The sequence below is a fragment of the Ochotona princeps genome, chromosome 14 (assembly GCF_030435755.1).
Source record: "Ochotona princeps isolate mOchPri1 chromosome 14, mOchPri1.hap1, whole genome shotgun sequence".
Classification (NCBI taxonomy): Eukaryota; Metazoa; Chordata; class Mammalia; order Lagomorpha; family Ochotonidae; genus Ochotona; species Ochotona princeps.
This window is the reverse complement of record NC_080845.1, coordinates 51,138,142-51,162,487: the sequence shown is the minus strand read 5'-3', so window position 1 is coordinate 51,162,487 and position 24,346 is coordinate 51,138,142.

Sequence of the window (24,346 nt, the reverse complement as noted above, 5' to 3'; positions counted from 1 at the left end):
GATACATAGTAGGCAATGACATTATTGATGAAACACCGGTTGATGAGTGACGATATTTGCTTTATGAGATTTCTTCCCCTTAGCTTGCTAAATTAAAACAGCAGGCCTTTCCTTGGTGGGCAGTTTCTAGAGCTGAACATATGGGGAACACAGTTTCCATGTTTTCCTAATACAGAAAATGTTGCCAAAACCAGAGCTGTGCCAAGAAACCTCTGACCTTTTACCCTTTACAATCACTGAACCAGGAGGAGTGTTTACATACATCTTGGTCAATAAATAGATCTACCTGGCCCTAACAAAATCCATATAATCACCTTGCAGCACATTGTCCTTGATCTAAGGTAGCATTTTTGGGACAAAGTATTCATAAGACTGCAAAAGGGTGCCATGCAAACTTTTATTTAGTAAAATGGACAGCACTCATTTTTATGATCGTTTGTAAAGACAACAAATAACTGCAATTCTCTTTCCTTTAAGAATAATGATTTATTTGAAAATAACATAGAGAAAGTAAGACAGATCCTTTATCTGCTGATTTACTCTTCCAGTGACCAAAAGGGCCAGAAGGCTGGCCAGGTCAGGCCAAAGCAGGAATTTAGAACTCAGTGGCATTCTCCCATATGGGTGCCTGGGGCGCAAACACACAGCACATCATCGCCTGTTTTCTGGGATCACTCAGGACATGAATTGTCACTCACTCTGATATGGGATGCTGTTATTGTAAATAATGCCGTGATTATCTCAGCTGTAATCACATAAAAATGTCCTTTCCTGGTTTCTTTCTTCCTTTTGTGTAAAAAATCAGCATGATTGATCATTAGAAGATTTGAGGATATTTTAGACACAACTTATAAACTCCAGGGCTATAATGGCACAAACAGTTGTTCACTCATTGGCTCATTCATTTATGTAACCATGCTTTCCCCTCCAAATACTCTCCATGGCCCTTTCAGAGACAGAACCACGCATGACTTAGTTTGCCAATCCATACTGGAAGAACGGACATGCAAGCAAAACAAGGAATTCAAAGTAAGGAGCACTGAGTGAAAATGGACTTTTCATTTATATTATTTGTACTGATTTTATCACAAAAAATCATAAATTTTAAAAGTAGAGAGGAATAAAAAGAAGAAAATAGCAATCACCCATTACATTTCAAACCAGAGCTAGCTACACATGCTGTTCTGGGCTCAGGCTTAACAAAGTAACCATGTAGAGACTGACAAAGGGACATTCAATATTAAAAAAAAAAAGTCAATTTGAATTGAGAATAGTAATTACTGGAGACCAGGAGAGGACAAAAGGGTTATTGAAGATGGTTGGATAGAGGTAATCTATATCTATATCTATATCTATATCTATATCTGTATCTGCATCTATCTATATCTATAGATAGTTTCCTATGACATATTGATTTGAGTGTATTCCATACAGTTTTTATGTAGCATATATATGTGTGTGTGTGTGTGTCTGTGTGTGTGTGTGTGTGTGTGTAAATAAAAATGACAGGAGCTTGTAGGCACACCACACATAAAAGAAAGATTAGGAAATGGAAATTCTACTTGCCTTATTTAACCAGATTACTTTCTCCATAAGCTTTGAAACACTATACACACACTTTCCTGTGAAAATGTTACCCATTAATCAAAACTAAAATATTTTTAAAATATATCTTGATAAAACAATAATATTAGGATACAAAAAATCCTATTATATCTCTGATAACTAAGAGCTGGAATCACACTTGGAGATGGACTCCAATCCTTAAGCCTGAAATTTGTACCTATTTGAAGATGTGGTTGTAAGCCACTGAGTGACAGAGAAGTGTTTGTATAGCACAGTGCATCTGGGTATGCTGTCCACTGCAACTGAGGAGACCCATTCCCAGTACATGTACTCCAAGGTCGGGCCACATTTGTGATTTTTTTTCTGCAGATTGGCTTTGAATTCAGTGATTTAGGGGAGTCCCCCAAGTATTCTTGTGTTGAGTGACCTCAGATTTGACTCTTGCATGTGTCAGCTACTGCAGTATCAGGTTCGATCAGTCAGCCTGCACCAGCTAATGCAAACACCAATGGATGCAGCAGCCTGATTAGTTTCGCCCCATCTCTCATGGAAACTAATGAGTGCCGTGGCCTAGCTCAGCCCAGCCACCTCAGACCTGGTTCTCATGCACACCAGTGATTGCTTTGGCCCAGTGTGGGTGACCCCAATAACCACTATCAGGCCTGCCCCCAGCACTGGTTTTCACATGTGCCAACCTGTGCTGCAGTCTAGCTAACCCCTTTATGCATCCTGTGTGGCTCTTGAATACCCATGGGTGTTGTGGGTTAGCTCAGAATGACCTGCCCACGGACACAGCCCATACATGTGCTGGCACATACCAAGGCTTTGTTCAACTTGACCTGTCCCTAGTCCCAGCTCTAGCTGGCAGGTGTATCAGCCTAGCAAAATCTGGCCCATCTCTGACCCAGCTCTGATGTTAATAGACCAGTACTATATCCTAGCTTAGCCCATCCTACACCAGTTCTGGCTCTTGCAGCAGCTAACAAGTGCTGGGGCCTAGCTCAGTCTGGCCGCTCTCAGGACCGGCCTACATGCATCTCTATGGATGCTGCCAGCCTTGCCCGATCCAGTCTACCCTCAACCCCTGCTCTTATGCATGCTAGAGGGAGCTGCAGCCTAGACAGGGAGTTCCCAAAGTTCCCCTGCCAGGCCTGATCCCAGTTTCAGATCCTGTGCATGCTGGCAAGTGCTTTGACCCAACCTGGCATGGCCCATCCCCAGACTCAGCGCTCACCATTGGGTGTTGCAGCCTATCCCACCCTGGTGTACCACATAACTCATCCTGACTCTTGTTTGTGCCAGTGGCATTGCAGCCTGGCCTACTCTGGCCTGCCAGTGACATGTGAAGCCTTGTATGGCTTGGCCTGACAACAGGCCTCACTCTCATGCTCACTCGTGGGAGCTGCAGTCAGGTAGAATAACTCCCCAAGTTCCCCTACCAGGCCTACTGCCAGCTTTGGATCTCATGTACTCTGGCAAGTGCAGACCTGCTTAGCATAGTCTGCCCTAAGTCCTGGCATTTGCAATATCAGTGGGTGCTGTAGCCTGGTCCAACCTGGTCTTCTTCAGCCTCAAAATTCCATGGGTGTTGGTGAGTTCCATTACCATCCCCAGCTCTTACTCAAACCAGCAGGTGCTGCAGTCCTACAGAGGCCAGCCAACAAGTCTCCTACAGAATCTGGCCCAGATGCTGTTCTGTTGTGTTCCAGTGGATACTGAGGCTCTGCCTGACATAGCCCACTGCCTACACCAACAGTCATGGGTGGGTACTGCAGCTCAACCTAGCCAGGCATGCCCCCAGGCCTCAACTTTTGTGTACTCTGGGAGTAACCAGACTAGGTAGCCCAGATCAGGTCTCCCACATGCATGGATGCCTTGACCTGACCTGACCTAGACATCTTGTTCCCCCTCTAAACCACCCTGTCTCAGCTCCCTTGCCTACCTGCAAACACAGTGGCCTGGTCTGTGGAGAATGCCAGAAGTCACTCCTCCCCTGTCAAGTATGCCCTTTGTGGCTCCCACTCCTGCATATCCACCTCCCTGGACATTCTGCAACACCCTTTCTCTGTCGCATATGGTATGCTTGGGGGGCCAGGATGACATGCCCTCACTTGGTAACCCCCACCTTCTGCTGTGCTACAGCCAAAAATTCACAAATATCTTTAAAAATATTTACAACTATGCATTATTTGTAACTACCAATAAACATGATAGTTATAACTTTGATATATCACTTTGTATCCTATAATTTCTAGTCTTTTGTATCAGGCTATTAATAGCTTTTCAAACTCTTATAAATGCAAACTCAATACATTTCAAACTTAATAAATGCAACTTTTGTATTTATTGAACAATTTGAATAAGTATGGATCAGAGACTTTACAAACATGCCATCTTTGCATTTATTGAACAATTATTAAAAAACTTCATTGACCTGTCATAAAATAATAAATGACCTGAAGAAAATTAACACTATTTTCTTTATATTTTAAATATTCTTAATATGAGGAACACACATATAATTCGTGTATTAGCTAATACTACTTATTTGGATAATATTATAGTAGAAGACACACACTTCTAAACTCTGGAAAGAGGTCGCAGCAACATACACAATTATTTGTATTCAAGAAACAAGATGCATGGGTTGAATGTATTAACAGTCACTCAGAACTCTTAAACTAAAAGAAATGCAGTTCCTTGTCTGAAAGGCTGATTTCTTTGGGGGGAATACAGAAGACAGCTGCAGGAACTGGAGAATTTTGGAACTCAAAAATCTCCTTTAAAACCATTTCAGTAATTAAAATTTCACTCACTGGACAAAGATCAAAGAAACTCTATCTAGTGTTGGTCTGGCTTGAAGGAAACAATTCTTTTATGAAACTGCTGAGAATCATAAATGAGCAAAAAATTTTGTAGAACAATTTTGCAAAATGTCAAAAGTTTTCGATAGAAATTCCACATTAAAAAACTAATTGGAGAAATGTGGAAAAGTATATACACCAGTTGTGTCATTGCAGTATTAATACACTAATGCTATAGTGAACTAAATGCCCATCAATAAAAAATTGGGTAAATTAGAACTTTCTGGCTTAATGGCATATGATGTGTTTCCTCTAAGGATATTGAAGAGTAACACTGTTGTTTTGAATGGTTTCCTTAAAGTGTGTGTGTCAGGGGGTGAGGATTAGGAAAAAAACATAAAATTACAGTGTAATCTTATTGCTCTAAATATAATTTATCCATATTTAGATGCAAAATATCAAAGCACAGTCTCTAAATAATTAACAATACTTGTATTTTGCAATTGAGCCTGTAAGAAGCGTTTTTTAAGAGACTTATTTTTATTTTTATTTAAAAGGTGGATTTACAGAGACAAAAGCAACAGATAAGTCTTCCATCTGCTGGTTCACTCTCCAAATGGTCACTATGACCAGAACTGCGCTGATCTGAAGCTGGAAGCTCCTTTTAAATGGAACTTGGTTCCATGGGTGCAGAGGTCCAAGACCTTGAGCCATCCTCCACAACTTTTCCACGCCACAAGCAGGGTATTGGAACAGAAGTGGAGCAGCTAGAACATGGACCTGTGCCCATAAGTGATGCTGATGCTTTGGATGAAGGATTAGCTTACTATGCTTCCACACTGGCCCACTCTAGTATTTTTTAAACATGTTTATATTATATAAAATTTTTAAAAAGTGTATACTATTGTTTGATAAATAAAAAGGACAGATTTCCTGTGTAGAAGAAAACATTCACCTGTGTTAACATGTTTACATTAAATATTGTATCATTTAGAACATTACCAGTTCTGTGACCAGCATGGTACAATAACTTTCAGGGAAAGCTGCCTCCTAGGATGTGGGCACCCAACATGTGTGCTGGTTTGTTTCTGCTATGCTTTTGATCGAGTTCTCTGCTAAGGCATCTTGAAAGCAGCAGAAGGTAGCTCACATCCTTGGGCCCTGGACTCTTTGGGAGACATGGATGTAGCTTGTAGCTTTGGTCTGGCCCTGTCCTGGCCATTGCAACCATCTGGGGAGTGAATCAGTGCATGGAAGAGCTCCTTGTGTCTCTGCCTTACTCTGTTACTCTGCCTTTCACATAAAAAAAATCAAATCTTTAAAGAAATAAATAAGTAAAAAATCATTGTCTAGAGCTATTGTGTAATGACGATAGAAGCTTAGTCACACGTGAAGAACACATGCAATAAATCTGCACAAAAAATGGGGCATGCAGTTAACATTGCTGTTAACAGCAGACCAGCTTTGTGGCATAGTGGGTGGAGCCGTTGCCTGTGATGCTGACATTTCACATGTGCAACGGTTCCTGTCCCAGCTGCTCTGCGATAGAAGATCCCGCTCTCTGCTACTGGCCTGGGAAAAATGGCAGAGGATGGCACAAATCCTTGGAAACCCAGAAGCAACTCCTGTCTTGAGCGTGGCCCAAAGCTGGACGTCATGGTCACCTGAGGCGTGACCCAGCAGATTCAAGCTTCTACTCTCCCTGCCTCTCCCTCTATTTTTGTAATTTATTAAAAACGATCAATAAATATTTTGAAAACAAATATGTTAACAGGACAGATTCTGTGCTATATAGTTTAGCCACAATAATAAATATTTCCTGGAATTCTCAAATGCTTATACTTGCCCCTTTTGCTAAATCAGTAAGAGGGATGGCAAAGTAAACCAGGAAATAAGTGGATCAAGAAGAGAGAGAAACAGAAAGGAAGTCGATGGGGGGTACCATTGTGAAAAGCTGCAGAGCCAAAGCAGAGATTAGACTGTCACTTGAAAGGCTTTTGCTCCCTCAAGGACAAGCAACAGCTTTTCACATGGGTAGGCTGAATATTAATGAAACTAATCGATACGGCTATTGAATTCCCAAATCAATCTGTAAATATGTGGTGAGCACTTGGGTATGAACATTAGATGGCCAATTTCCAAGATTAGATTTGGTAATGTTGAGCTAATTATACCTTTCATATCTTAATAACGACTCGTTCCAAAAACTAATTCCTTCAGTTGCAAATTTAGTGATTCTTTGACGTGTAGTTTTCCATAATAGCTCAAGAAATAGTAATCAAATTTTTATATTCAGCTTGCTTCCTGTGTAGTAATAATATATGGGACACACTTTAGGTTTTTTATGCTTTTTTTTTTCAGTGTACTGATTACAAACTGGATGAAGATAACTGTTCCACTGAAACTCATTCTTCACATTTTCACAGGAGGAATGTTATTTACTGTAACAGGTAATGAAAGCCTACAAGGTAGCTCTAGGGGAACATTAAACTGACAGATTTGCAACAACAGCAGTTTCATTATAATCACGTCGACACTTATTTCTTCTTCTAAGAAATGTCAATAACAAGGCATCTATGTGATCATCTGCTTTCACAAGAGGTGTCTGGGAATAAAAGATTATTTTGCCATGTTTTATATCTAAACATATCACTATTTTTATTTCAGAAGTAAATTGCTTTTATTGATTACACAAACATAATGACTAAATGCTGCTAGAAAACAAACATAATAAGCTGTTCAACATCAATGTGACAAAGTAAAACTGCTCTGAAAGCACATAGCTCTGAAAATTGTTTTTATTAAATTATTCTAATTATCTTTAAATTCCTGCTTGTGCGCATTTTATTTCTCTCTCTAAAGCTAGCATCTGATAACATTAAGAATTCCAAATTTCCATCTTTATTAAGATGATTAGTTTAAGCATTTCCAGACCTTTAGACACGCAGATCAACTCATTCCGTGAAACCAGCTGACATCTTTTTTCTATTTTTTTTTTTAATTTGAAAGCTGGTTCTACAGAGCAAAAGAGACAGACAAAGACATCATGCATCTGCTGATACGCTCCCCAAATGGCAGTGATGGCTGGGGCTGGCTCAGCCTGAAGCCAGGGGCCAGGAATTCCATTTTGGTGTGCCACATGGGTACATGGGCATACTAGTTTGCACTATCTTCTGTTTTCTCAGGCACGTTAATAGCAAATTGAATCGGAAGTTGAGCAAAGAAGACTAAACCCAGCATCATATGGGATGCCACCACAACTGGTGACAACTTAATCTGCTGTGCAATAATACTGAACCTGACAATTGGTATTTATTCCAGTATGCTATCTGTATTTTAATATCATTGTAAAGACATACAGAACACAAGCCTCAAAGTAAAAATCCAAATTACACCTAAAAAAATGGCACCACTATATTTTGTTTCCTTCTCAAATATTTTTTTCTTCTAGTGAAGTAAAATAGCCCACAAAATGTCAACGTTTTTCTTTTTTCTTATTAAAAAGTACTACAGTGAATTTCCATAACAAAAGCTTTTATTCACACATCTATAAATAGCACAGCTCAGTGTATCAAAACTCTAAAAAGCATGTTGCGATTTTTTAAAGATTTATTTCATTCTGTTTGAAAGGTCGAGTTCCAGAGAGAAAATACACACACACACACACACACACACACACACACACACACACACACACCCACAAGGAGGGAGAGAGAGACAGACAGAGAAGAGAGAGATTTTGCATCTTCTGGATCACTTGCAAAATAGCTGCAATGGCTGGAGCTGTATAGATCAGAACCCAGGAGTCAAAGGCTTCTTCCAGGTATCCCATGTTGCTTGGACCCAAAGATATGAACCCATCCTCCACTGTTTTCTGAGGCCATAAGCAAGAAAATGGCTCAGAGGTGAAACATCCGGGCTCCTACCTGGTCCCATACAGAATGCTGGTGCCACAGCTAGAGGCTTAAGCTTCAGAGCCACAGCACTAGCCCTAATTAAGGTTCATTTAATATACAGAAACTTATTTTTGTCTAACCTAAGATGGCTTTTACTTTATATGGTTACAAGTTTTTATAAAGAGTGTCTTCTATCTACAGGTAGAATGATTAATCTAATTTTAGCACAACGAGAAGAAAAAAAACCTCTTGAAACCTAGGAAAATAAAAAGAAAATAAAAATAAGACCAGTTAACTTCTTCATTAATACGTATATATGTAGGGTCCAGCGCAATGCGCTAGTGGGTAAAGTCCTCGCCTTGCACGCACCGGGATCCTGTACGGGCACTGGTTCTAATCCTGGCCACCCCACTTCCCACATAGCTCCCTGCTTGTGGCCTGGGAAAGCAGTCAAGGACAGCCCAAAGCCTTGGGTTCCTGCACCCGTGTGGGAGACCTGGAAGAGTTCCTGGCTCCTGGCATTGGGTCGGCTCAGTTCCGGCTGTTGTGGTCACTTGGGGAGTGAATCATCAGACAGAGGAAGATCTCACTATCAATTCCTCTCTGTATAACTGAGTTTGCAATAAAAAATAAATAATTTTTAAAAAAATACACATACATGCACTATAATATATACATAATATATGCATTTATGTTGTATGTATAAATATATGCGTGTGTTGTATATGAGAGTGTGTGTGTGTATTAACTGTGCTGTCTATTCTCCAAATATCAGGGTATTCTCTGATCATTGGAGGCTGACTTAACTCTTGTAAAGGAGGTCCAGTTAAAAATTGTCCCTCTGGTTTTACTGACAATAAGTGAGTACAAACATGCATCCAAAAAGTTGGTGTATGTCCTTGAGGAATTTAAAAATTAATTTGCATATCTCACATTTTAATTAACATTTTTTAAAGATATATTTATTCTTTTTTTTTTTAAGATTTATTCATTTTATTACAGCCAGATATACACAGAGGAGGAGAGACAGAGAGGAAGATCTTCCTCCGATGTTTCACTCCCCAAGTGAGCCGCAACGGGCCGATGCGCGCCGATCCGAAGCCGGGAACCAGGAACCTCTTCCGGGTCTCCCACGCGGGTGCAGGGTCCCAATGCATTGGGCCGTCCTCAACTGCTTTCCCAGGCTACAAGCAGGGAGCTGGATGGGAAGTGGAGCTGCCGGGATTAGAAGCGGCGCCCATATGGGATCCCGGGGCGTTCAAGGCGAGGACTTTAGCCGCTAGGCCATGCCGCCGGGCCCAAAGATATATTTATTCTTATTGCAAAGTCAGATATACAGGGAAGAGTAGAGACAGAGAGGAAGATCCTCCGTCTGATGATTCACTCCCCAAGTGACTGTAACGGCCGGAGTTGAGCTGATCTGAAGCCAGGAGCCAGGAACTTCCTCCAGGTTTCCCATGCAGGTGCAGAGTCCCAAGGCTCTGTGCCATCCTCAATTGCTCTCCCAGGCCACAAGCAGGGAGCTGGATGGGAAGTGGAGCCTCCTGGACTCAAACCGACACCCTTATGGGATCCCAGGCATGCAAGGCAAGGACTTTAGCTGCTAGGCCACCATGATGGGCCTTTAATTCACATTTCTTTTACATTTCAACATACAGAAATGTAACTAAAATAGAGAAAAACAAAGATAACTATGAATAAAATTATGCCTTTTTTGCCATAATCAAAGCAATTACCCTTCAGTGACAGGAAATATCGTTTGAGACTGCATTACCATTGCAGAAATGGCATACTGAAAGATGAGGAAAAAAGAACAGATACTAACCATGATCTAGGTGATGGAAATGTTACTAAAAATGTATGTATTTTAAATATACAATACATATGAGTATATATGCATGAATAAAAATTACATTAAAAACAACAAATTAGCAGATGAATGAACAAAGGAGACCCATTTTATAAGCACTCTACATTTAATACTATCAGTCATTACTTTTATTTGACTTTCTCTGTTTTAACAAAGTACAGTCGAATTAAAGCAGTTTTATTCAAATGTAACATTTGCAAGCATAAATACCTCAGTTTGTGGATTGTGAAGGACTTGAGGAGTGGACTTATTACTGTCAATTTCCTAAGGACAATTTCCTTCTGTTTGTTTTCTTACGAAACAAAGATAAGGACATTGTTCGGCTTAGGAAATCAGCCCACTAAAGTCAATCCTTTGGATACTTTTCTTGTAAGGGAATCATTTAACTGGAGTGTTTTCATTAATAAATTACACAGGATTGTCCCCAGTAACACAAACTGAGCAATCTCCTTCGTCATTATTGGATTGGATGCCCCTTAAGCGGGAGGATTAAAGCTAAAGACTTAATCCGCCTGAGAGAATACCTGAACAAACTGAGTTATAAAGACCAAACTCAAACTAGGTAAAATAAGGATGACAAATACAAGAAATCGTCATGATTTGTGTGCTTTGAGGGTTCACATTTGCATAATTTTATCTTCATAAATAAGTAATTTACCTTTGGACACACATTTTACGCAGACTTATTCCAGAAAAGTGATTGTCACAAACTTACCCCCCCCTTACAAAGTCAACTAAACTATTAAGTTTAATACTCAATACATTATTCAAAAGTACAGTATTGAGTGAGATAATCCTATTCAACAAATATTGAACTTTAATAACCAACCTATTTTTTAAAAGCAAGTTATTTATGAGAGGAACAGAAACAGAGACAGACAGAGGGAGCTGCTCTCTGATTTATTTATTCCAAACAGCAGCCAGGGCTGGGCCAGCATCTATGCACTTGAGCCAGGTTTCCTACGTGTACAGCAATAAGCCATCAACTTGAGCTATCACCACTGCTTCCAGAGTGTGTATCGGCAGACAGCTGGAATAAGGCGTGCAGCCAGGACTCCACCCCAGGCAGTGTGATAGGAGAAGGGTTCCAAGTCAGCATCCTAACCACTTGGCTAGATTGTGTACAGGGAAAACAACTAATGTGCTTTTATGTTCTCTTTGTTTAGATAACAGCATCAAGGACACTACAGCTTTGTGTTGGGAAATGTTGTTTATCTCAGATTTTGAATGACTGTTCAGGACGAGCTGTCCACCAATCTGGCCCTAGGAAAGTGATTTTCTTACAGTTTGATTTTAGAAAGCTGGCATCTGCTTAAATGAAATAGAATTATAAATTGCTGCATTAAACTCATTGCCATGTTACTCTAAGTATACTGAAGAAATACAACATTAGATACTGTTCATTTTTTGAGAGCCCTCAGGCACAGTGTGTTGTTTCAGCATCAAAATAGCTTTTGCATATACGCAAGGGAAAATCTAGAGAAGATGAATAATTAAATATCTTCATGAATTCGGACTTCAGAGAAATGCCTTAAACATAAAACACAAGACACTAACCTAAATTGAGGAGACTGATAAATATTAACACATTTTCTCCATCAACATTATCATACAATACTAAAAAAGTAAAAATCCAAGGGGCAGAGAAAGAAAATATGTATGTATTATATAAAAAAAAAAGACTTTACTCTCACAAGTCTAATCAAACACAAACTTTCACATGACCCCAAATCAAGCAATCCAACAGATAAATATACAGCGTTCAACAATGCTTCATGTAAAAGGAATTCCAAATGAATATTAACTAAATACTATTCAGTCTATACACATGAAATGAGAAAATAACAAGCAGAAGGTAATGAAGTGTGCATACATGGTACAACATGATGAACTTTTGCCAAAAGAAAAAGGCCAGTATTTGGAAGATCATTTTTATAGTGTTATTGATACAAAATATTCAAAACAGACAAATCTGTTGAATTACATGTAAATAGTGGGTCCTTAGGGCTGACAGTGTGCAGAGAAGAATCGGAACAATTGCTAATGTACTAATCTCTCTTTTGTGGGGTGAGTGAAATGTTATAGAAATTTGACAGAAATCGTCTCGTGATCATAAATGCATCAAAGACCTTTGAATTGTATGGCTTACATCCTTCAAATGAATCAATAAAGTAACCGATAGGACTCATTGTTATATTCATGCTCTTGCTGGGAAGAGGGAGATTAAAATCAGAAAAGCTTGGAGATCTCCTCTGTTTGTGTATTACGCTTCATTTTACACAGTGAATGCAAAACAAAAATGAGTTCTAATATAAAACACCTTGTCTTTCCAGATAACAAAGTTGCTTGTGTATGATGAAAAAAGTGAGCATGACTAGAACTGAGTAACCTTGAGGCTACAATTAACATTGAAACAGACCATCATATAAAAACAGGCCCCAGCCTCCTGTCTCTATTTGAACACGGTATACTTTCCTGCTCTTTATTAAAAGGAATTCACTGGCTTAAGGGAGTGATTCATATGAGCTTACAAGTTTCTAATCAGAGAACTCAAGGAATCATTGGCTTCTTCATTAGACAGGAACATCAGTGGCCACTATTGTCATGATTTGGGTAGGAGAATTCTAGATCTAAGCAGAATGTTAGTGCCACATTTAAGTGTCCCTCTTCCCGACCCTGCCTCACCAAATAGAATCCACTTGGCCATAATAAATTCATTAGGAGCATGGCATCCCTGACCAACTAAAGAAGGTCATGAGCCTCTCTGACCAGCCAGAAACTTGGAAATGAGCAGATTACTCACTGCTCAACCCAGTTTCAATATGCAAGAACTTTCATCCCTGATTTCTCAAGGAGCCTTGGAATTTAGCAGTAGCTGCCTGACCCCTCACTTTCTTCCAGTACCCTGATTTCAATGACCAGATGGCAGCAGAGCAACCTCAGTTTGGAGGTGAACCCAAACAGTTCAGGGTGATATTTGACAACAACATGAAAAACTACCACAATCTATTCAAAGAATCCTTCCAAGCATTACAGTTCCTAATTACTTGTCCCCTGGGTTAACATAGTCAGTAAGAGGATGATTTTCAGACCAGAAGAATATTACTTTTTAGGAGAATTTTTTCTTTGTTGCATGTATGCAGTTTACTCAATTCTACTGTGTGTAATATGGGAAACTTATCTTCTTATTTGAAACATTTAATCTTTCTGGATGTTCAAAAGTGCACAACAGAGTTACACATTTGTTTTGCAGTTAAAATATAGGTTGCGATGCTCAAATCCTATAAGAGTGCCTGGTTTCTAAGCCCAACTTTAAGCCTGATTCCAGCTTCCTGCTAACAGTTAGAAGGCGGCAGATCATGACTGAAGTGGTTGGATACTCAAAAATGTGGCCTTTGGACTAAATTTCCAGCTCCTAGTTTTGTCTTGGCACATTATGGGGACTACAATATTTGAGAATTGTTTACAGTTGTGTAAATGTGTCCAGGTTGTTTGCCGTTTGTCTGTTCGGATAATTAATATTCCTGGGGAAGCTAGAACATACATCTTCAGTTTAATGGACGGATTTCACATTAAGGACCATTTGTTTCTCCCAGGGTTTCATTCGGACTGGATTGGCACTTTTCATTTGCTAATTTGTTATCATCAGGTGAATGGTTGCCTAGTAGCTGCAGCTAGTAATTAGGAATTTGAGTCTCTGAACATGCTGGTGGTTTCTAGAGCAATAGGTTTGCACCAAGCTTGGCTAATAAAGATTTCTTACTACATTCTAGACTTGTCTGGCATGATCTCTCTCTCATGCCCTGCAACATTTTTCCTGGTCCTTGTTCAATATTATATCCAAGTATTTCTATTTCATGTACTTGACACCCAGCACTGATATAGTAAGACATTTAAAATAATTTTCAATTATGATTGTACCTCTAAGATTATTATTTCCCAGAAATGCATGAAAATATATTTTTCAGATATCTAACTTTAGGATCCATATTTCAGGCTGGGATTAACTCTAATAAATAAGAAGTATTAATTTGAAGTTATTATTAATTAAATTGATTAAAAACACCCAGAAGACAAAATAGGAATTATTAAAAAACATTATGACAGTTAGTTGAAATATAAAATAAATAGGACTAACTCCTATTTATTTAAAGAAAATTAATAACAAAAACTTGATAATCAGATGCTCATAGATTATTTTGAGAAGATGTATCTTGTTCTTTATCAACATGAAACTCAAATGGCTGTACATACACAGGATTCTGTGCAGATGCAGGAAGGATGCAAGATGCCCCTAATGTCTCATTACACTAGACTGGTGGCTGTATATAAGCAAGCACTAAAGGGTAAGGATTGAAGCCAATTGTCACTTAAATACTGGAGGAATGCTGCATCACCAACAGATCCCGCACAAAGACTGGGAAATTTAATCACTCAAAGCATTTAACAAACTCAGTCCTAATCGTTTTCCAACTTCTAAAGTAGTTGGACAGAGATTTTAGAGATTTTTTTTTTATGATATGGAACACAGTAGAAGACTTAAATAATTCATTCAGGAAAGTCATTAATCAAGCTAACAATAATAGCAACAGACAGTAATGGCAATGATAAATCCTGCAGAAAGAAGAGTTTATTGCTAGTATTGGCACATACTGGCATATTATGATTAGTAACATGTTTAGTTTCCAAAAATATCATCTCATACACACAAATATAAGGAATTACTTCATACACAGAGAAAATAACAGAAGAAACTATGAAGAAGCCAGACATTCATTCACTAGACAAAGTCTTTAAAGTAGCTTACAAATAAGAGTAAAACAAATGCAAAATACCTAAACAATAAACAGCAACATAAGAATCTGACCTTAAAAAAATAAATAATTTATATACTGTAGTTCAAGTTAAATGAAATGAAAAATACACTAAGGAGACTCAACAGTTGAACTGATCAAGGCAAGAACATCAGAGTTGAGGACAAGTCAATTGACACCATCTGATTGAAGCAAAAGAAGAAAAAAGAATAAATAAAAGTAAACTGCCCCTCAGAAAACTACGGAAAAGTCAAAGTATGCCAGCATCTATACGATGGAACTCCCAGAAGGAGAGAAGATAATGAAAGAGGAAGAAAGAATATTTTACGAAATAATAGCTAAAAATGTCCAAAGTTTGATGAAAAATATTCTGCATACCAAGAAGCTCCATGGATTAATTCAAGTTGGAATATTCTCAAAGATTGTACAACTTGTTAGTTCACAGTTAAACTATCAGATGCCAAAGACAAAGAGAGATCTTGAAAGCACACAAAAAAGTGACTCAATTACATACAAATCATTGAAAACAAAAATCTTACTTCTATCTGAAACCACGAAAGTCAGCCATACCATATTCATCTGCCAAAAATATTATGTAAATTAGTAAATATATATGTATACACATATAGCAAAATTCTCCATAAAACTAGAAACTGTGCGTTAAAAGAGATGGCATAGAACAAAAATTCAATCAAAATACAATTCATGCCAACAAGGAAAAATGGCTGGAATTCCTCTTTTGCATGCCTGCTATGTGTGAAATACTAAATAGAGAAAATTAATCAGATGCCTCAATATTCTAAATAATAGGGTGGAACAGTAGAACATCAGTAAGGAAATAATAGACTTGATTAACACTAGGGAGTAATTAGAACTGGTAGACATCTGTAGAATACCAGTGTATCCTATAGAATACAACAATTGCACAACAGAATGTTTTCTAGTACAATGGGACATTCTGCAAGATAATTCATCTATTAATTCCACCGGAAGTAAACCTTTCATAAATCTAAAATTCTTATTATTTGATTTAAATGAATGTTTTCCAGCCACAGTGGGATGAAATTACAAATCATTGATAAGATAATCAAGAAATAAAAAATCAGGTAGAAATAATAAATAAATGTACCATGGCAGATGTGGCATATCAAATGCCTATTACAGATAGACAGTATTATGCAGGAAAGTAAATGAGAAATTAATTGTAGGCCGAAGTAATTTTAGTTCTATATTATGAATTGAAAGGGTACACCTCATAGATGAAATTTACTTATATATCTGAAATATTAGATTAATGGTAATGGTGAGTAATTAGGCAGAGGAAAAGGTTACAAAGGGAAGTAAATTAATATAATATTTAGTTTTCATATGCCAGGGATAAGAGATCATCGAATAAACTTTAATTCATAAAATCATAGATGCAAATTTCTATTTTACAAAATGACATGAGTTGTTTTTTTTTTTTAAAGATTTATTTATTTTTATTACAAAGTCAGATATACAGAGAGAGGAGGAGAGAGAGAGGGGTTAGATCTTCCTTCCGATGATTCACTCCCCTAGTGAGCCGCAATGGCCGGTGCGCGCCAATCTGATGCTGGGATCCTGGAACCTCTTCCGGGTCTCCCACACTGGTGCAGGGTCCTAGGCTTTGGGCCGTCCTCGACTGATTTCCCAGGCCACAAGCAGGGAGCTGGATGGGAAGTGGAGCTGCCGGGATTAGAACCAGCGCCCATATGGGATCCCGGGCGCGTTCAAGGCGAGGACTTTAGCCGCTAGACCACGCCGCCGGGCCCATGAGTTGGTTTTAAAGACAGGAAGTAACTGGAAAAATTGTGGGCTTTTTTTTCCTGAGTTGAGATTCTCTATTTAATCAATCTAATTATGAACATAATTGAATGTTCTGCATTGGATTAAAAGCAGCACCAGGGTAACATTGGAGATATTTAGTGGGAGAAAGCAAAGTGTTATTATTAACAAAGTTTAAAAATTTAATTTGATATAATATTTCTGAGGTTCAGTTAATAATAACATAAGCTGTGACACCAGTACTAAGTAGGCTGTTAAATATATTGCAAAATTATAATATTGATAATTAGAAAGTTATTTGTGAATACTCTCCTAAGAACTTTACATACAAGTCATCTGGTCCCCATAACAGACTATTATGTAGGAGTTGTTAATTTTTCCAATTTCAATTTTATTTTCAAACGCTGAGGTTCCTTTTTAACATAAAAATGACCAAATAAAAAATAAGTGTGCATACCTGATTTGTTTGCTCACAGATTCCCAATTAATTTTGAAATACTTATTGCCTGACAACAACAGTAAATTCTTGGTTAGAAAAAAAAATAAATGTTTATGATTGAGACATTTTAAAGGTGATTTTCTTCAGTCATGATACACTAATAGTCTTTACCAAAATATTTTAACTATGTATCTTATTTATTTGAAAGACAGAGACCTCTTATGCATGACCAGTAACTGATACTGAGCCAGCTGGAAGCCAGGAGCAAGAAACTAAATCTGGGTCTCCCTCGTGTGTGACAAAAAACCCAACACATGAGTTATCTCCTGTGTCTCACCAAGCCACACATTAGCAGGAAATTGGAGAGGAGAGTAAAGCCAGGACTCAGACACAAGCACTGTAAAAGTGGATAAGCAGATACTGAGATGTGGCTTAACTGCTGCACCATACACCAGCTCCAACAGATTAATCCAGTAGATATTTATTTATAATCAAATATACTTGCAACCTAGGAACTCAAAAGAACAAAAAATGTAATTCCTGAAACAAAACAAGTTTTAACTTTGTTGGGGAAATATATAAGTATATGTGCGCATAGATATATGTGCATATATAATGTTCCCTTGAAATTAGGTAAGTTGCTTATAAAAGGTTTGTTTCTTCTTCTTCTTCTTCTACTTCTCCTTCCTCTTCCTCTTCTTCTTCTTCTATTCTTTTTTGAAAGTTAGAGTTTCAAAGAGGTGAAAAGAGAGACGTAGAAGGAGAGACCTTAGATCACTGATTCATTTCCCAGATGATCTGAGTGTCAAAGTTGGGCCAGGTCAAAAGCTGGAGCCAGAAGCGTCATCCAGATCCAAACAATTGAGGAATTGTCCTCTGCTTTCTCAGGAATTGGCAAGGAGCTGTGTCAGAAGAGAAGCAGTGATTGGCATCCGTTTGGCATGCCAGCATCAAAGATGTTGGCTTTACCCACCATGCCACAGCATCAGTCTCTTTTCCTTAAATTTATTTGCCTATGTTATTTGTTAGGTTTTTCCAAGAACTAGAGGTGTTTGTTTGTTTGTTTGTTTAGCTACATTAGGAGAACACTAAACAGTTACTAATGAACCTTAAAGATAGATTTTCAAAGATAAAGAATTTACTCTGTGAAAATTAAATAGTCATTTGGGAAAATATTTGCTGATCAAGTAAATATATTAATATATTTTGGACTGAAAAACAATTTCAACCTACCATTAATGTTTCCCAATGTGAATGGTAAATTATTTTTGTCAGTTTCCTGTATTTGCTTTACATAGACATATAAAATCGGTTATTGCCCAACAGTCAAAATAAATTCATGGAAAAGTAGATAGTGTTATTTTTTAACACACAATTCCAAAACTGACTCAACAGCAGTAAGACGCAATCTAGCTGTCTGAAAGCCTTTGCAGCTTAAAATACATTCACTCATGCACACAATTTAAGCACTGTTTTAAGACACTTTCATTTTAAAAAAATAGCAACTAGTTTCACTAGTGCTACAATACCAAAGTTTATAATATTCATGCTTCCTAAAATAAATTTGCAGTAAGCACACTATTTTTACATTTGTATATTCAATAAATGATGGCATTCAACAGTTGCCAGTTGTCACGCTGAGCTTAAATCTATTTGAAAAGTAGCTCCGTATTTATTATTTATTCTTTCCCTGAAATGTATTAAATTTGTAAAATGTTTCCATTATTTTTGTAGAGAGGAGAGGATGTGTTTAAAAATTACTAACTAACTGAAGAGTAGACTAGCTGTCAATTTTGGGTTTCCATCCTTGATATTAGTGTGAAAATAACTTTTCTCAGCTTGATCAGGTTCTCTCTTCCTCTCTGAGCGTGTGTACCATTTTTCTTTTCCTTCACTCATTTTCTCTCTGCCTTTTAATACATTTAAAAACAAATACAGGTTTATCAAATATGATGGGTGTAAACATGGAGAGCATGTCTTATTTTTTAATGAAATTTTATATTCGGCTCAAAGTTGATTGCACAGCCTTTGCATGACTGTGACTGCTACTGTCCTGGGGTAGCAAATGGGACACAGGTCAACACTGGCATCAGCATGCAATCAGCAGTTCCTGAAGACACTGGTACGTTCCACCAGAAGATAAATTTAATGCTAGCCTTTATTCCTGAATCATGACAGTCATTCAGTTTGGATAACGACACAAAGACCAAGGTCCTCTTCAGAAAACAGTCGTAGCTTTTTCCTATAAAATAGGAATGTGGATGGCTGCCTGATAATGCCCTAGTCTTGGCATGATGTCTGGCCAAGCAACAACAGTTCTCAACATTGTTATCTTTTTCACTGGTTATTGTAAAGGTAATATTTAAAAATTATGATTCTATATATCTTTCCCATTTACTGTGCTTTTGGCTTAAGAATTAGTGGAAGTATCTGACACAGATATGCATAAACAGAGACAAGTTGTTTTCATTACTCATAACATAGTCCTTTTCTCATATTTAGCCCTCTGATAAAGCATTATAAAGCCTTCTGAAGGGGTCTGGCATGGTGGCCTAGCGGCTAAGGTCCTCGCCTTGCACTAGCCCTGGGATCCCATATGGGCTCTGATTCTAATCCTGGCGGCTCCACTTCCCATTCAGCTCCCTGATGTGGCATGGGAAAGTAGTCGAGGACGGCCCAAAGCCTTGGGACCCTGCACCCATGTGGGAGACCTGCAAGAAGTTCCTGGCTCCTAGTTTCAGATTGGCGCATCACCGGCCATTGTGGTCACTTGGGGAGTGAATCTACAGATGGAAGATGTTCCTCTCTGTCTCTCCTCCTCTCTGTATATCTGACTTTGTGACAAAAATAAAATAAATCTTTAAAAAACCTTCTGAAAAAGTATCCAGCATAAATATCAACATAATTAAAATATACATAATCTTTCACTCAGTTTTTGTCCTTGGAGAGTTGCTCTCCTCAGATAAATATATGAAATACATATAGATGCATAGCAATAAATATCACAGCATTTCTTACAAGAGAACAATTATATTGAAGTCTAAAACTTAATAAATACACAATTAATAAAATTCAATCAGGATCTAATATATGAGCAACGATATTAAATTTCCTCAAGTTTTTAACAACCTATGAAAGAAAAACAGGGCATGTACAAATGTTACAAATGTACACACACATATGTGCAAGAATATTACATAATTATTTGTATAAGCTCATAAAAATGGAAAGGAAACATGCAATGAATATTGCATGTAACAATTTCCTGGTATTTTGATTCTCAGATTTGAAAATCTCTCAGATTAAACATTCAAAGATATAGATAAGAGAAAAACATGAAGATAACAGCAGTGAAGATTAGATCATTTTAGCCCTTTATTTAATAATTTCCATTGATGCCTTGCTAGCTATATGAAAAAGTTTCAATTACTCCATATTGGATCCAGTAACCTTGAAGATGTCAGTACTCCTTGTAGCTCTGGTCTCAGTGATAATCGATTCTTTTCACAAATTTAATTACTCTATTTGATGACTCTAAATATTATGTTATAAGCTAATAGATTTCTTTGAAAGTCTATCTATTCCCCATTACTTTATATTGGTAAATCCATATCATTCTTAGAATCAGAATGGGATCAGAAGTGGAAGCTGCCGGGAAACAAGCCAGTCCCCACACGGGATGCTGGTGCCGCCGATGGAGGCTTAGCCTGATAAGCAACCATGATGGCAGCTTTGGCTAAAACATTAATAAAATTGTGAGTATTTTCAACTTCTTAAGTGTGCATTTAAGACCTTATACAACTATTTTGGGAATCGGAACTTAGTAGAATACATTGTCCAGCACAATCTTTATATGACAATCAAATCATACAAATCAAGGGTAGGTAGCAGTCAGTTGGCACATGCTATGGAGTAGTTAAGATACCTCTAAGGGGTCCTGGCTCTGTTTCTAATTCCAGATCCCTGTTAATTCACACTCTGAGAGGTAGCAGCTGATGCTGAAATATTTGAGGTCCTTGCAACCCACTTGAGAGACCAAATTGATATTTAGATTCCCAGTTTTTGCTTGGTCCAGATATGACCATTGCAGGTATTCGGAAAATATGCCTTTTAAATAGCAGTGGCTGCTCTGTGAATATTATTAATGTCTTTTTAAAAAAATGATAGAGAGTGGGTCCGGCGCCGTGGCCTAGCGGCTAAAGTCCTCGCCTTGAACGCACCCGGGATCCCATATGGGCGCAGGTTCTAGTCCCAGCAGCTCCACTTCCTATCCAGCTCCCTGCTTGTGGCCTGGGAAAGCAGTTGAGGACGGCCCAAAGCTTTGGGACCCTGCACCCGCGTGGGAGACCTGGAAGAGGTTCCAGGTTCCCGGCTTCAGATCGGCGCAGCACTGACCATTGCAGTCACTTGGGGAGTGAATCATTGAATGGAAGATCTTCCCCTCTCTCTCTCCTCCTCTTTGTATATCTGACTTTGTAATAAAAATACATAAATCTTTAAAAAATAAAAAAAATGATGGAGAGGATTTGTGGAATGTGAGAGTATGGCTCATGGCTTTATAGTCAATGGGGGCAGAAATAGCACTCAGGCAATTCTTTTGTTGAATTTTCAATAATGGTTGTATTTCCACACCAGAATGACCACTAAATCCCAACCACTCCTTTCCATGAATATGCATAAATATAGAAATGTTGGGAAAGTAACGGAATGTAAAATAAGGTTTTAGATTATTCTATTTGAATCTCCAATTGCTACATTAAGATCACACATGTCTACATGAAATTTCAGCACCAGAAACAACATAGCACTATTAACTTTGCTTTTTTTAGATTCAAGACTTTTCATATATTTCACTGTATTCAAAACACTGAAATAGTTCTAATAAGAACAACACATCTAAGTAGTGTTTAGCAAGTAAATTTACCAGGAATATTGTATTGTTAAGTAATTTCAGACAAGAAATCAATACCAGAAAAAATTCATCTGGTTAGTACACAGACTATAATGCTAGTTAAGCATACTTTAAAATGTTATTTGTTTATAAAATTACAAATGACAACATCATTGCTTTACTAACACAAGAAAGCAGTTATTTTAATAGAAAAATAATATAGATTGGGTTATTTCTCTTGAACTAAAAGATTTACCAGGCCCTTGAATATGTTCCAAACAATTTTTATTTCACATAATAAGATCTATACACAACTCATACAATTACAAAAGCATATCAATGCAAAAACATTGGTTGGTTTGACTGAATTTATTTAATATCTATCTTGGTTTCTTTTCCATGGAATTGAGTTAGTAGCCTATTTTCTAAAGAGGTGTTAAGACTTGGGTACCTTCTGTCATATTGGAATTTAAAAATTAATACAATACAGAGACAAAAAATGTTTGCTTCAACTCATATTTTAATATTCATGTGTATGTTGGTAGATCAAATACAATAGAATGGCAACAAAGCATTATGCCTTCACTGTTAGCAAGTACTGCTGACAGTGAAGGAGTACTACCTTCAAGTCATATGAAAGAAATTAAAATCTTGTTGCTTCTACTACCTGTTTACTGAGATTAGGAAAAAAAGGTCAGCAAACATGAACACTAGCGACACAACACTGGCAACCATGGTACAGAGTCATCCATGATTAAAGAAATCTGTGCTGTAGTGAATATGCTTTTATAGCAAATTCCAGAATTAATAAAATATTAACATGCTTTATATAATTCATTCTGATTTTGAAACTCACATGGATAATTTCCAGGTGGTAATTTCATCTCATTGCTCATTTATTTGATGGGTGGCACACATTGTGTTGAATCTTAGAGTTTAGTCTGTAAGTCATTATCCCAGCAAACACAAATATCTGTTCAAGCAGGCTTATATTTGAAAGTCTTTCAATACAGAGAACAGTGTTTTCCTTTTGGTGCAGGCAAGTTTAATAGTTACTTCCATTTTGATAGGCATGGGTATTTTGCTTTCAGGAATTATTCTGTGACAGTAATAGTGGTTAAAAAAAATGTCTTTGCATGGAAGCTACCTTCTAGCAGAAAAGAAAAGCATGAAGGAAAAGTTTGAAAATCACCTCTCAAGTAAATGTAATGTTTCAGTTATAAAGCAGTATATAAAGGGTCACTGCTATTCATCTTGCTGTTAGCATGTCTAAAATAAGTCCTTGTCATCTTTATTAAAAGAATGAAAACACACAGACAATTCTCATTGACATCTGCAAGCTCATAGTTACCACCAGGAAAATACATCAGGCTTTTCACCCTAAGCCTAGTGCCCTTCCCTGTGCTGATTAAGGAAAAAAGAAAATGATTACAGAAACTATGGAGCAAGATGAAATTCATACTAACATATAAAAGCAATTAAATGAATATTCTATTTGTAAACATAATAATCTGTTTTAATTTCATGTCTTACTTATTAAATCATAAGTCATTATTTTTAAGTCCTCAAAATTATATAGATAAGCCTTTGCTTCCTTTATGAGTAACAACATCACAAGAAAAGGAAACTGCTCTACTTTTAGAACTTTCTGGCAGCTAAAGGTGAAGTTGATATAAATGGCGGAGCATCTGCTGTATGACCCAGCAATCCCACTTTTGGGAATATATCCAAAGGAAATGAAATATGCATATGAGAAAGGGATTTGTAGTTGTATGTTCATAGCAGCACAGACTACAATAGTAAATGCATGGATACCAGTCCAGATACCAGTCCAAGAAGGAGTGAATAAAGAAACTATGGTACAAGTACTCCGTGGAATACTACTCAGCCATTAAAAAGAATGAAATTCTACCATTTGCGACCAAATGGTCCCAACTAGAGACCATTATGCTCCGTGAATAGTCAATCCCAAAAGGACAAATACCATTTTTTTTTTTTTGCTGATAAATGGCAACTTTCATTCAAAATACAAGATCAGCAGCCCTTTCAATACTGTTTTTGCTACATCTGAGGGGGTTTGAATTTTTGTTTGTATTTTCATTCATTCATTTTTTTTTCCTTGTGAATTTTTGGGCCCCTGCACCTACATGAGAGACCTGGATGGAATTCCAAGCTCTTGGCTTCCACCTGGCTCAGCACCAGCAACTGTGATCATTTAAGAAGTGAAACAGCAAGTGAAAGATTCACTGTCTCCCTCTCT